The sequence below is a fragment of the Tenrec ecaudatus genome, chromosome 13 (assembly GCF_050624435.1).
Source record: "Tenrec ecaudatus isolate mTenEca1 chromosome 13, mTenEca1.hap1, whole genome shotgun sequence".
In the NCBI taxonomy this organism is placed as follows: domain Eukaryota; kingdom Metazoa; phylum Chordata; class Mammalia; order Afrosoricida; family Tenrecidae; genus Tenrec; species Tenrec ecaudatus.
In genome coordinates, this window is record NC_134542.1 from 86571965 (window position 1) to 86586099 (window position 14135).

Below are 14135 nucleotides of genomic sequence, written 5' to 3' on the forward strand. Positions count from 1 at the left end.
CCCTCCACTTTACCAAGAATGCTACCCCCCGGGAGCTGGTCTCTTCTGGCAATATGTCCAAAGCACGCAAGTCATGTCTTTCCATCCTCGCCTCTAAGGAATACTCTGCCCATACTTCTTCTAAACAGGTCGGTTTTTAAAGCAACAACAACAACAACAAAATTAGTCTTTGATTGTAGAAGATAATTATTCAAACAGGAAAAAAACAACATTTACTGTGGTGGATTTTCATTATAGGACACATTGCAATTAGATGAGCAAATTATTGCTGAGGAGATCTGTGCAGTCGGATGCTTCATGCAACAGAAACTGTACATTGCTGATGAGCCCACAGCGCAATGTTATTAGATTTGACTTCTTGATTGTCAGAGAGATCTAAGCAGTTATTACAGAAATTAATCTGTCTCTGACCTTTCCAGACCGTCTTCTCTAGAAAGCAGAGATGGAGGTAAGCAGAATGTGTGAGCAGAAAGTCTCTCAGAGAATGCTCTTCAATAAAGGGTAAGGGAGAAGCTGACATTTATTGCAACTGCCAATTATGCCAAGGCCTCTGGAGCTGGGACGGTGCCTGAGAACTTTTCCACGTTGGAGCAAGGGAACTAAATCCTTATAGACCTTCATTATCCAGTCATCTGATGTGGGTTAACTGTAGAGAGGGGAGCTGATTTTTGGATTATTCATTCCTCCAAAACCAAGGGAAAAATCCTCTAGAGGAATTCAGTGGTGAAAAGTCATCCATTAGAATGTTTCCAACCTGTAGATTCCAGAATTGACTCCAACCCGTAGTGACTCCAACCGACAAAATAGAGTTGTCCCTGTGGGTTTTCAAGACCGCAGACTTATACTGGAACAGAACACTTCATCTTTCTTCTGAAGAGCAGCCAGTGACTTCATATTGCCAACCTGGTTAAGAGCCCAATGTGAAACCCATGGGGCCACCAGGTTCCATTAGCAGTGAGGAACTGAATGTCACAGTCTCAGAGGTAGAATCTGGGCAGTGCACCACAGTGGTCACTACCCCGTCTCACAAAACAAAGATTGTACATTTCCTAGATATAACAAGGCTCTGCAGGGGGGTCTATAATAAAGAAATAAAGACAATATCTTAGCTATTAAATGTTGCTATGGCAGAAAGAAGGAACTCTCTTGGTATTGTCAGGGAAGCATAGGACTGCTAACCTCAAGGTCATGGATTCAAACCAGCAATCTCCATGGAAGACAAATGAGGCTTTCTTTTCCTGAAAAGATTTCTTCTCAAAAAGCCCTAAGCTTGCTAGGAGTCAGAATTGGCTCCATGGGAATGGGTTTGCTTTTTTTGTTTTATAACAGGAATACCACAGATTTGAAGAATGGAAATGTATTGTCTCACAGTTTAGGGCTCTAGAATTCAGAATCCAGGGCACTAGCTTTAGGAGAAGGTTTTCTTTCTGTGTTAGCTCTGGAGTAAGACCTTTGTCTTCTGTGTTAGGCCAGGTTGACTAGAGAAACCAATTCAGTGACACTCAACTGTGCACAAGAAAGGGCTTTTCATCAAGAAATAATTATGTATCAAGAAGCCATCCCGGCCCATTCCAACTCAAGTCCATACGCCTGATACAAGTCCATCAGTCCCTCTTCAGACTCACTTATCTACATGCAATGCTGCAGAATAGAGGAAGATCATAGACGATGGGTGGATCCATGATCAGTGGGAACATGGCAGGACACCAGACTATAAGAAAGCCACACCCCCCAAGGAGACATCGTCAGGCTGTGAGCTGATTGAAAGCTTACATTCCACCCTACAGTTTCTTCCATCTTCAAGTTGACATAAAATCATGTAACTACGACATAGTGCTTCCAAATCTGTAGGCTCAGTGATCCTTGGATGTGCCTTCACGTCCGTCTTCCCTTGGATCTAGGAGGTTCTCAGCACAGGCACCTTACGTTCAAAGGACACCTTTAGCTCTAATTCTTTTTACTTGATGGTAGTAAGCCCCTTCCTCTCTACTCTAGTTTAATCACTTGCTTAATCTCTTTTATATTTCAAAAGAGATAGACTCAAGATTCAACATAACCCTGCATATTGTATCCTGCCTCATTAACATAACTACTTCTAATCCTGCCTTGTGACCTGCACAGTAGTTAAGATTTGCAACAAATAGGATCATTGTATCTGGTAACTAGATATAGGATAATTAATAATATTGACCTATTTTTTAGGAGAGCACAATTCAATCCAGGACAAACATTAACATCCTGGAAAAAAATAAATGCCCAAAGCCTTCCAGTGCCAGGAACAAAGAGAAAGCAGTTGTCGTCAGGTGCCACTGAGTCAGCTTTGATGCACAGTGAACGCATGCAGAGACAGAAGCACTCCCTGGTCCTGTACCCGCCTCACAATTGTTATGTTTGAACTGATTGTAAGAGTCAGTGGATCAATCCGTCTCATTGAGGATCTTCCTTTGTGTTGTTGGGTTTGTTTGGTGCCCCTCTCCTTTGCCATGCTCCTGATAAGATGTCCAAGTTACATGAGACAGACGTCCTGACCAGCTTCACTTTTAAGGAGCATTCGGGTGGCGCTTCCTCCAAGATTGGTTTGCTTGTTCTTCTGGCACTCCATGGTTCTTTCAGTGGTCTTTGCCAGCACCATCATTCAACTGTAAAAATTCTAACCCATCTTCCTGATTCATTTTCCAGCTGGCATGTGTTTATGAGGAGATTGAACAAATGATGGCTTGGGTTAGGCACAACGTAATCCTCACATGACATCTTTGCTCTCTAATACTTTAAACAGATCGCATGCAACAGATTTTTCCTATGCAGTATATGTTATTTGATTTCTTGACTGCTGCTTCCAGGAGTATTGGTTGTGGACTGAATACAGTAAAATTTTCTTGACCATTTCCATTTTCCCCCACCTAACATGATATTGTCTGTTAGTACAGTTGTTTACATATAGTGTACACACAATAGACATATACATGTATATAATGTCACTATGGAAGGATCTTCAAAAATCATTATCAAAAAAGAAAGCCGCAGAATGTTTGTTTCGACCTCCTCTGTGTTCGTTTTTAATAAGCTAGATTTAGCTATGCATGAGAGAATTGATTATATATACTAGTATACCCATGGAAAAGGATGTGGAAGAAATGATATTAGAGTACTAATTTTAATTAGCAGGCTATTTGTTGGTTTTGAATCGTTTCCTTTTTGTCGCTTTGTTACAATTCATGTTCTTTAATATAATTTTTTAAAGGACTAGGGTGGCTCAGGACCAGGCAGTGTCTCCTTCTGCCGTGCCTGGGATTCCCGTGCTCTGGAAGAGGCTCCATGGCACTGAACACACAAACGTACATAAAAAAGGCAGGAATGGGAAAGAAAGTCATTAAACTTCCCGCGGCAAGAAGACTCGGTGCATATGCAGAGTCATTTTCAAGGAGACAATCCTGTTAGAAGAAAAAAAAGCTCTCGTTGTTTGTCAGATTCCAGTGATTTTGGAGCAGCCAATGTAGATCCCCCCAACACAACCCCCCACCCCGGGAAAATATGCATATCCACATAATAAAATAAAAATAATGAAATAAATCATTATATAATATATACTTTTGTGTAAATACAATATATACTATATAAAATTATTTACCTGATGAAGTAAAAATAATAAAAACTAAAATGAAAGTTATCTTCCATATAATTGTAACAAGGGCCCCTTGAAAGCCAAGTTCATTATCATTAATCATCCTTAATTGTAGTACCAACCCATTTATGTTACAGATGAAGAAAATAGATCCTGAACAAGTGCAGTAAATTGCTCAGGGTCCAAAGTTTGCTGATGGCAAAGCAAAGTGCTTGTTTGTTCTCATACAATGGATTCTGACGTCTTTCTCTTGTCACAAGAATCTTGTGCTTGAGACTTGCCCGTTTCAGAAGATATTTCCATCACACTTCTTTTTTTCCCCATCTAAACCTATCACTTTTACTTCTTGCAGCAGGTCATATTACTCCTAGCTATTCAATTCCTCCTCTGTAAAAGGCTGGCCTCGACTCACACGGTGCTGTGCACCTGCAGCGTCCGCTTTGGGAGAAGAAGGTTGTCCCAGCGTCTTAGAGTGCTCAGTCATAGGACTTTCTCTGACCATTGCGAGTGAAAGTGGCTAGAACTTACCTGGACGAAAGTGACAAAAGCAGCTTCAAATTAGATCTGGGCAGAAGCTTTAAGAAAAATGAGGCATTACCAGGTACCCACCCCTTGCCGTGGGACTGTGTTTCAAAGAGAGGCTGCTCCATCAGCCTGGACTGGAGCTAAACAGGCACACAGAGCAGAGCGCCAGCAGCCGAACTGCAGCTGCTGACAGGTAGCATGAGAAATGTTTGTTTTTATACCATTGAGATTGGTGAGTTGCTACTATGGCAAAGCTAATACACTCAGAACTGCTGAGCTTACCAATCTTTTTTTTTCATCTCACAAAATTAAAAACCATCCATCAAGTCCAATTACCACAGTGATCTCTGAAATATTGAATCAATTTCCTGCTTAAAATCCTTCAATGATTGCTCATTACATTGCAAATAAATCCCAAAATTCTTATACTGGTAAACAAAGCCTGCTGTTTTACTTGTAGTTGTTGTCTGCTGCTCTATCCCTTGTTCCTTCAGGTCCTTGCTACACTTACTCTCTTTTATTCTTAAAAGATGCGAATTCTGTGTTCTCTGCTTGGTTTACTGGTAGTCCCATTTCTAGTTACTCCATATTACCAGATCTCTGCTCACACACCACCTCCACGTTTAATGACCAAACCAACTAACGTTGCTCTTACTTTCTACTTACGCATTTCCTATCACATTATGCTGTTTTATTTTCATCAAAGCATTCTGTGCAATTGAACTATAATTCTTTTTTGTTCAGCATCCGTCTTTGCCACTCTAATGTACATACCATGAGAGTAAGAGGTTGGCGATCTCGTTCACAGCTAAGTGTCCAGCATCTAGAGCAATGCAATGCCATAGGAGACAGTGCGTTGTCTGTAAAAATAAGTGAATACACATAACTGGTCTTATCTCTGATTTATTGAGACATAAATTATAATATTTTGGAAAACTCCTGTTTTTGGTTAGTCATAGCTATGCCATAGGCCTCCTTACCACATTACTAGAAAATTGCCTTGTATTATCTTTGTGGTGATCTGCTTATTTGCATGAGGCTGCACCTCATAGTTTGAATTAATACATTTTCCCCTTCGCTGAAACTAATAAAGGCTTGTATTTTGAAAGGTGAGTACTCATAGGATTGTTTTAGTTTCTCTTTTGTACTGTGTTTTTTAATTTGTGTTTAGTGGTTTGCATTTAAGAGAAGTTGGATAAGATTTGGACTTGTGGGAATTGGCAGAAATTACATAAGCAAAGATGATGTAAGCAGATGCGTAGGGAAGGTATGAAATTTTAACTCATCTTTTTGTTCTCTGTACATCTATCAGGATGTCTCACACAGAACAGACACTCGAGATATGTTTGTTAAATTGAGCTGAAACCCAGACCTAAGAAAGAACAGAATATTGCATCTCCTTGGAGTTTCACAAAAAGGTTTGACTCTCGCATCTGTAGAATCTGGTTACTGTCATTAGGATCTACGAATGTCTATATTAATATTGTTTATAAATGATGTATTAATTCATGATTGTAGGAATTCAGACCAGATAGTTGAATTTCCCATCATTACTGTATTTCGATATAACATTAAAATGTTCAAAAAACCCTTTGGTAATATATGTACATGAAATAGGGTTTCTTAATCATCCTAGATAATTTTGTATGTTATACTCTGGTTTACAGAAATAAACAGTATGTGATAAAATATTAGGTTATGATGTTCATGTTTTTGAGTTCAGTGTTCTAAATATTATATCAAAATATCAGATACATATTCACCGAAAGGTAAAACCATGTGGATTCATAGATCAACTGATGAATTTATTTGCCTCACATGATGTTTCAAATTAGTTTAAACAAATATTCAATATTGAATAAATTTCACAGTAGAGTTTGGATTTCTGAATTGTCTTGAGGGGAAAAATGCAAATCTACCAGCAACAAGCATGCATTGGTACGTTGCAATAATTTCCCATGTGAAAAAGTTATCCATTATAAATAGGGCAGGTCATCACCAGTGGACTTCATAAACTCGAGACTGGGTCTCCTGCAACATATTCGTTGTTGTTATTGGATGCTGTCCAGTCAGTAACACCAGCCACAGGTACAACAGAACAAGACAGCACCTGGTCCTGCACCACTGTCATAATCATTGCTGTGTTTGGAACATTGTTGCAGCTACTATGTCAACCCATCTCACTGAGAATCTGCCTCAGTTTCACTGACCCTATGTTACCAAATATGATGTCCTTTTCTCCAAGGCCTGCTCTCTCCTTCCAACATGTCCCAAATACTGAGCTCGAGTCTCATGATCCTCACTTCAGAGGAGCATTCCGGTTGTACTTCTTCCAGTACCGATATGTTTATTCTTCAGGACAGCCGTGGATTCAATATTGTCATCAACACCGCAATGCAAATGCAATTGTTCTTCTTTTGTCTGTCTTACATATTTTTCAGTTTTCAGAGCCATATGAGGTGATTGAAACTACCCTGACTTGGATCAGACACACATTATATCCTCAAAGTGACATCGTTTCTTTTAAGAACTTTCAAGAATCCTTTTGCAGTAGCTCGGCCATGCGTCCTTTGATGAGCTCTTGACTGTTGATTCTGTTAGTGTTCATAGTGGATTCAGGTGCAATGAAATTCTTGACAACGTTATCCTTTATTTACTTATCATAATGTTGCTTATTGGGCAAGTTGTGAAAAAAATTTTAATGTTATGGCATAATCCACACTGAAGATTGTATTATTTAATCATAATCCGTTAGTGCTTCAAGTTCTCTTCATCCTCAGCTATTGTTTTTGTCATCTGCATATCATAAGTTTTTAATAAATTTCCCTTACATTCGGATGCTCTATTCTTCTTCACATTGTCTAGTTGCTGGTATTATTTACTCAGCATACTCACTGAATAAATATTGTGAAAAACTTTAATGTTGACACATACATTTCCTCATTTAAAACATGAAATAACCCCTTATTTGAATGACTTCCTCAGTCTGTTTACAGGTTCTGTATGAGCACAATGAATTGTTCTGGCAATCCCATTCTTTGTAATGTTTTCATAACTTTTAGGACCCAAACAGTCAAATGCCCTTACATAAAAAAGAAACAGAGTGAAACTTTTTTTATATCTTCTCTGTTTCCATCCAACATTCTTATGACATCTTGATATAGTTCATTCCATGTCCTCTTCTGAATCTGGCTTGCATTGTTGGAAATAACATGAAATACATACACAATATGCTCATGGGACATAAAAATTGATAGGAGAATCAAAAGCATACTCCATAGGGTGAGTGAGTTATCTCTAGTCTACTGAATTACATATTATAGAGCCTCATAAAAATATAATTGGTGAGGGAGGGGACAAAGGAGGACCTGATGCAAAGGGCTTAAGTGGAGAGCAAATGCTTTGAAAATGATGAGGGCAAAGAATGTACGGATGTGCTTTATACAATTGATGTATGTATGGATTGTGATAAGAGTTGTATGAGTCCCTAATAAAATAGTATATATATATATGTGTATATGTATATGTATATATAATTGGCCACATTATAATCTAAAGATGAAATCACTGATGAGTGATGCATCTAATCAGTGCAATAACAATGCAGGGGCGATAGAGATCCACGTAAGCTGGGCAGTTGAGCCAGAAGTAGGTTGTGATATTTGTTTCAAAGAATGTTCCTAAGCAGTTAATCTATGAAAAGGAGAGCAGTTGACAAGTCAATGGGTTGTCAGGCTACATGAGGCTCAAGGATGTTTCTATAAGATAATCTGGGGAGATGTGGCTTGGGAAGCCAAAGTTCCGGAGAGATCTTGACTGAGACTGCTATCTAGTTTTGGATCTTATTATTGGTAATCCTATGTACTAGGATCTAGACATCAAGTTTCCTTCAAACACCCTCTTTAAAAGTCACTTCAGGCCGACGGGACGCTGGTCCGACGCCAGCCGATGCTCCGCTGGTCGGACTGCGAGGCCAGCCATGAAGTTTCGGGCCAAGATCGTGGACGCGGCCTGTCTGAACAACTTCACGCGAGAATTTCTTCAATGAATTTCAAATGGAAGGTATATCAGAAGAAAACAATGAGATTTATGTAGAATTGACTTCAGAAAACTTATCTCGAGCCTTGAAAACTGCGCAGAATGCCAGAGCCTTGAAAGTCAAGCTGACTAATAAGCATTTCCCCTGCCTGACAGTCTCTCTAGAACTGTTGTCTATATCAAACAGTAGTCGCACTGTGACACATGACATCCCCATAAGAGTTATTCCTAGAAAGCTGTGGAAGGACTTACAGTTCCAGAATCGGATGTTAGTATTTACTTACCAGTGCTGAAGACTATGAAGAGTGTTGTGGAAAAAATGAAAAATATTAGCAATCACCTTATTATTGAAGCAAACCTAAATGGAGAATTGAACTTGAAAATAGAAACTGATTTAGTGTGTGTTACAACTCATTTTAAAGATCTTGGAAGCCCTCCTTTAGGTTCTGAAAGTCCTTCTCAAAGTAGAAACCTGGAAGAAATGGCTGAAGTACGCATAGATATTAAGAAGTTCCTACAGTTTCTTGCTGGACAACAAGTAAATCCTACAAAGGCCTTGTGCAATATTGTGAATAACCGGATAATTCATTTCGATTTGCTTCATGAAGATGTGTCCCTTCAGTATTTCATTCCAGCGCTGTCTTAACACCAACCTTGGGCCCCAAAGACCTTTGTTGTGATGAGAAAGAGGTTATAGGTTCATGGATTCTAAGTCATTTGTCACCATTCTCAGAATAATATGTTGAACACGTTCTAACTAAAGAGTGAATTAAGGAAACAGCTGGATAAGCACATTATTTCATAAAACTTCTTTATTTTCACATCTGTTTTGTTTTGCTTTTATGGTAGAAGAAAAGTTGGAAGTTATTTATCCAGACCTTAAATACCTGTTTTTAATGGCGAAGTTGTGAAAATTTCATGTTATTTCAGACCTGGTATAGTATCAGAATTTGTAAGAGTATGCAAAAATTGGAAATTAGCGCAAAGAAAAAATTATTTTAATCTTTTTTGGCTTTGGAGTCTTAAAGGTGCAGTGAGCTAAATGTTGGACTACTATTGGCAATCAAAACCATCAGCCATCCCATGGGCGGAAGATGAGCTTATCTGCTACCATAAAGGTTCACAGTCTCAGAAACACTATGGAGCAATTCTGTCTGTTCTAGATAGTCACTTTAAGTTGGAATTGACTTAACAGTAGTAGGTTTTTGGCTTTTTCAGATTTAGGAAAATGAATAACTCAAATGTCACTTCTTTTGTTTAAAAGTGTTTAAATGGGCTGTGATATTTTGTCATTAAATTTTAAAATTGGAGGCTATAATTTTGTTTATTTAAAATCTCTTAGTAAAAATTCCAACTATAGATATAAAACTTAAAATTCATGATGCAAAATGAAACAGTATCTGAAAATTCTTTTATAAAATTTTACATTTGCTATTAAAACAGGGACTTACCAATCTAGAAAATCAGTTCTGAATTTTTAAAAGATGATTTTGATTTTGTAAGGAAATATATTGCTTGTAGTTAATAGCCTTCCTCATTTGCATTGCACACAGTGCCCTCTGGTTTTGCTATGATCTTCACCTTTGTACTTGTGCATTCTGTTGTTCGCAAGCCAGATGTCAAGGTGCAGCCTGAGAAAGGCCTTTCTTTCTGGACCATCCAGAAGAAGACAGTGGAGGCATCTTAAGGAGTGTGCTGTGGCTTCATTTTGCAGGATTGGCACATTAATCTGCCCAGGGTCATACAGATAGTGTCGGGGATGGGATTTGAACCCAGGGCTTATGAGGCATGACCCTTATCTTCACACTTCCTTGCTGAATGATTGTGTTTTGTAAAGAATTGCTTCTATCTCGGCCTTTCAAGCTATGGTTTTATAATTTCCACTATATGATTTGCTCCAATTCTGCAATTAAGGTGGATGGAACCCTTGTGCAGATTGGACTGTAGGCTAAAGCAAATGAGTTTTAGAAACCATTATAAAGGGGAGTGGGCTTGTTACTACAAATAAAGTATATAGAACCCAAGTTGAATTAATCAGTTTTGCCAACCCACCAGGCTTTAAAAGTACCAATTCCAGAGACTGAAGGAAGATATCACTACCATTAAGAAAGGGGGAAAAAATTCCTTTGGAACCAGGGTGCCTGTGCTGAGAACTCCTGGACTGAGGAGACACGTGGCGCTGGCTGTCTCTGACACTGGAGTCAGCAGCAGCACACAACAGAAGAGGCATGAGACTGGCAGAAGACTAGTTGCTGGCACCGAACAAGAACAAGCTGCTAGATAGTGAAGTTTTGGGTTTTTTTTTTTTCCAGATACTACTTGTTTTTGGCAATATGGCTCAAGGTTATTTCCTGTGTGTGGAATGTGGCTAATTCAAAGAGTTTTTCATCAGGAGTCCTGAAACAGATATCTTTCTGCTTCTTGTACCAGGTTTGCTATTTCTGAGTGTTTATCAAGTCCTCCAACACTCAGATGCCTATAAAAACAGGATAATTCTAACCTCCCGTAATGGAAAGAGAAAACCATAGACTTTATGGAACTATGCCTGGTGTTTCATTGAACAATCCTAAGGACAAATTCTGCCAGGAACTCGAGAGGACAGAGTAGAACTTCACTGTGAGCCTCCCGGACTGAAAACCCTTACAGGAGTACAAGCTTCCTCTTCTTCCCACACAGCGACTGCTGGTTTCAGACAGCTGGCCTGTGTTTAGCAGCCCCGCATGGAGCAACAAATGTAATTTTATAAGTTATTTAAGAGTAACATTTAAGGTGTTTAAATCTCTTTGAAATGGCTTCCTGAGCTTTCAAGGGAAACACGCTGTTTGTGGTGATGTGAGAATTTACTGCCTGCTGTCCTCAGTGCTGGAGCAGGCGGAGTCTTGCTCAGCGTGCCACACTACTTTGGTGACCATTTCCTGTGCTGAACCAAAGATAGTTAAGAATCTCTGAGCCAGCAAGTAGGTGATTGATATCAAGGTGGTCTCATAATCCTCCTTCCTTCCTTGTTAAAGCTAGGAATGGACGACATACTTCCCCCAGGCTGGATGTACAGTGTGACACCTTGCTTGCTCTGAAGGGCTGTGTTCACACCGTATCTTTGAGGGCTTGGGCCTGGAATTCGGATATCTGCTGCCAGGTCGGGAAGATATTTCATGACATTGATGAATATCTTGTATTAACAATTTCTATATGTCTGTATGGATACTAATAGGTGTAGTCTAAAAAGAAAGCTTGAAAGACAGTTATAAAATTATTAAGATAATTTATTACAACTGGTATTACTTGAATATTATTAGGGAAAGAAATGAACCCATTTACACACTGCTGGTAGGATTGTAAATCAGAATAACTTCTAGAGTCCAATTTGGTCTTATATATGAGAAGCCTTATGAAAAAATATATGTACCCTTTGACATTTTACATTTACCTATAGGAATATGTACTAATAAAGAAGTTGAATCACTATTTTACTGCCACAGTGGAGCTGTCCTTAAAAATGAGCACATAGATGATGGCTAAATAATCTATTGTTGATACAATATTTTATACTCTAAAATGTAAATGTAATAGAAATAGGTACTGGTATGGTAAAATGTTTATTACTTATAAGTAAGTGAAGAAAACAAATTAGACAATGATATTTGTATTATAATTCTGGTTCTAGAGAAAATACATGTCTGAGTAAAAGATTCAGAAGGTATATATATAAAACATACGTTTTTTTCTCTGGTTTTTATTTCAATTTATGTATTTCCTAAAAACTATTATATAAATAAATTATTTTTCTGAAAAAAAAAAAAAAGTCACTTCAAGCCTATGCTGCAGAAGGCAGCCCTGTGTATATTAATAGACCAGCCTGCTTTCTCTACATCAATTGAGGGATGTTGGCAACCAAATGAAATCAATATCCAAAGTCAGCCCGAGACTGTAGCTAAGGCGCACACGAACACACATGGGAAGGGTAGTGAGAGCTCAAATTTGCTATGTTATAGTGAAATTTGCCAAGCTTGTCTCAAATAGACGGTCAACTGCTTTAGGTTCTAAGAGAATAATTGGAGATTAAAAAGAGGTGACCTTAAACTTAAAAACGTGAGTGCACGGTGACAGGGAATTTGGCCATGATTATGGGTGATGGGTGTACAGCCTGGTCAATGTAAATGATAAAACTCAATTGTACACCTGAAAAATGTTGACTTGGAAAATATTGTGAAAAATTGAAGTTGAAAATGTTGATCTAAAGAGCCACTTTATTCTAAAGGTTGTAATAAATATAATCCTGAATGACATCTATGAAGGTAGTGGATCTTGTTGAGTCAGAGCTTAGCCACAGATGTCTGGAATGACCCAGCACTTTTGATCTTAGCAAACCATGTACTCTTTTTTGTGCCTCCTATTCTTCAATTGTCAGAGAGCGGATGAATCATTATCCATTTCATATGATTATTGTGAGAGTAAATGAGAAATGTTGCTATATATTCTTATAGCTCCCTACTGTCTCTTCCCTTTTTCACTCACCCTGAACATTGTCCCAATACACACTTCTGAGGCACTCATTCTTGCTGTCAAATGATGAAAGAATTCCCTTGTATGTTCCTATCTGAAACGTGTCTTTGCTGCACTGGGCATTTCTCTAGCATCTTTGAAGGAGCTGAAAAGAACATACTTCTCCAAGTCCCAGTGATCAACTATGTGCCAGAACCAATGACTTCATGGAGATGGCGCAGAAGATTCACCACCACCCTCAAGCCCACTATGAGACGTTCATCCATTTCATTGTTTTCTTCATCATTACCTGTCCGGTTTGGGACTGTTGAGGATTTGGTGTCTTGCCAACGTCTTCTTAACGTTTGTGTTATAATTGCTACAGCAATGTCACTTTTTCTGAAAGCTGGATTGCACTCCACCACTCTAGGCCATAACCTCATTTCTTATCTGAATCTAGAAGATTGACTGTTTCCCACTTCTTCCAGTAGTTTCTACCCAAGATAAATGGACCTGTCTGTATCCCTTCCTCCACTCTGACTGAGGTGTCCATCCAGCAACAAGAGATGCAAGTAACCTTCTTTATAGTGCTAGCGTCCTTTCCCTCTCCCTTTCTCTTTTCTAAACCCCCAAGCCCATAGTAGCCTTCCAATGACTCGATGGCATTTATGACTAAAACTATATAGGCTTATATTTTGTGTCTCATGTGTCTTCATATTTAATGTTTACACAAATGATAGCATGATTCTCACATTTTATTTTACTGTTTGCCTAACATTTGGCATGCATGTAGTCTCTATGACATTTAAGTCTGAATCATCTTGAAGGCAGTATAGGGCAGGTAGGTAGGTAGGTAGGTAGGTAGGTAGGTAGGTAGGTCATTTGCAAATGGAAGAGATTAAATAACTCGCTCTCATTTCCCCATAGTTTTCTGTTCTCAGATAACTCAAAGATAAGTACAGTGCTTTGCAAACACTTCTAGAAATGAGGGTGGGTAGATTTGAGGCTGCTAACCACACCTTCAAAACCATCAGCCACTCCATCAGAGAAAGCCTTGGGAACATTATATAGCATCACTAAGAGTTGGAATCAACTTGATGGCAGTGGATTTCAGTTGGACCCAATTAGAATACTTTCTATATTATGATTCTGACATACACCCACATATGTGTGTATACACACACATAATGTACATATATGAAGGTGTTCCTACAAAATGCTAGAAACCTTTATTAGAAATATCAACACGTGAAGCTATTGCTTCTTCACATATTCTCCATCTGCATCTGTGCATTTACCTCTTTAACATTCCCTGAAAACATTATGCACTTTTTTTTTTTACGGAGACACCACATTAAGATGTCCATTATGGTTTCCTCAAGGGATTTAACTGGTATTTCTTTCAGATATTCTTGGAGTTTTGAGGACAAGAAGAAGTCTGTACTGGCAAGAGCAGAGCTACAGGGTG

At 38.7% G+C, this 14135-nt stretch overlaps 1 pseudogene; it reads left to right on the forward strand.

The window, feature by feature from the left end:
* The first annotated feature begins 8126 nt into the window (after positions 1-8126).
* On the forward strand, positions 8127-9159 carry LOC142423903 (checkpoint protein HUS1 pseudogene; annotated as a pseudogene).
* The last annotated feature ends 4976 nt before the right edge of the window (positions 9160-14135 follow it).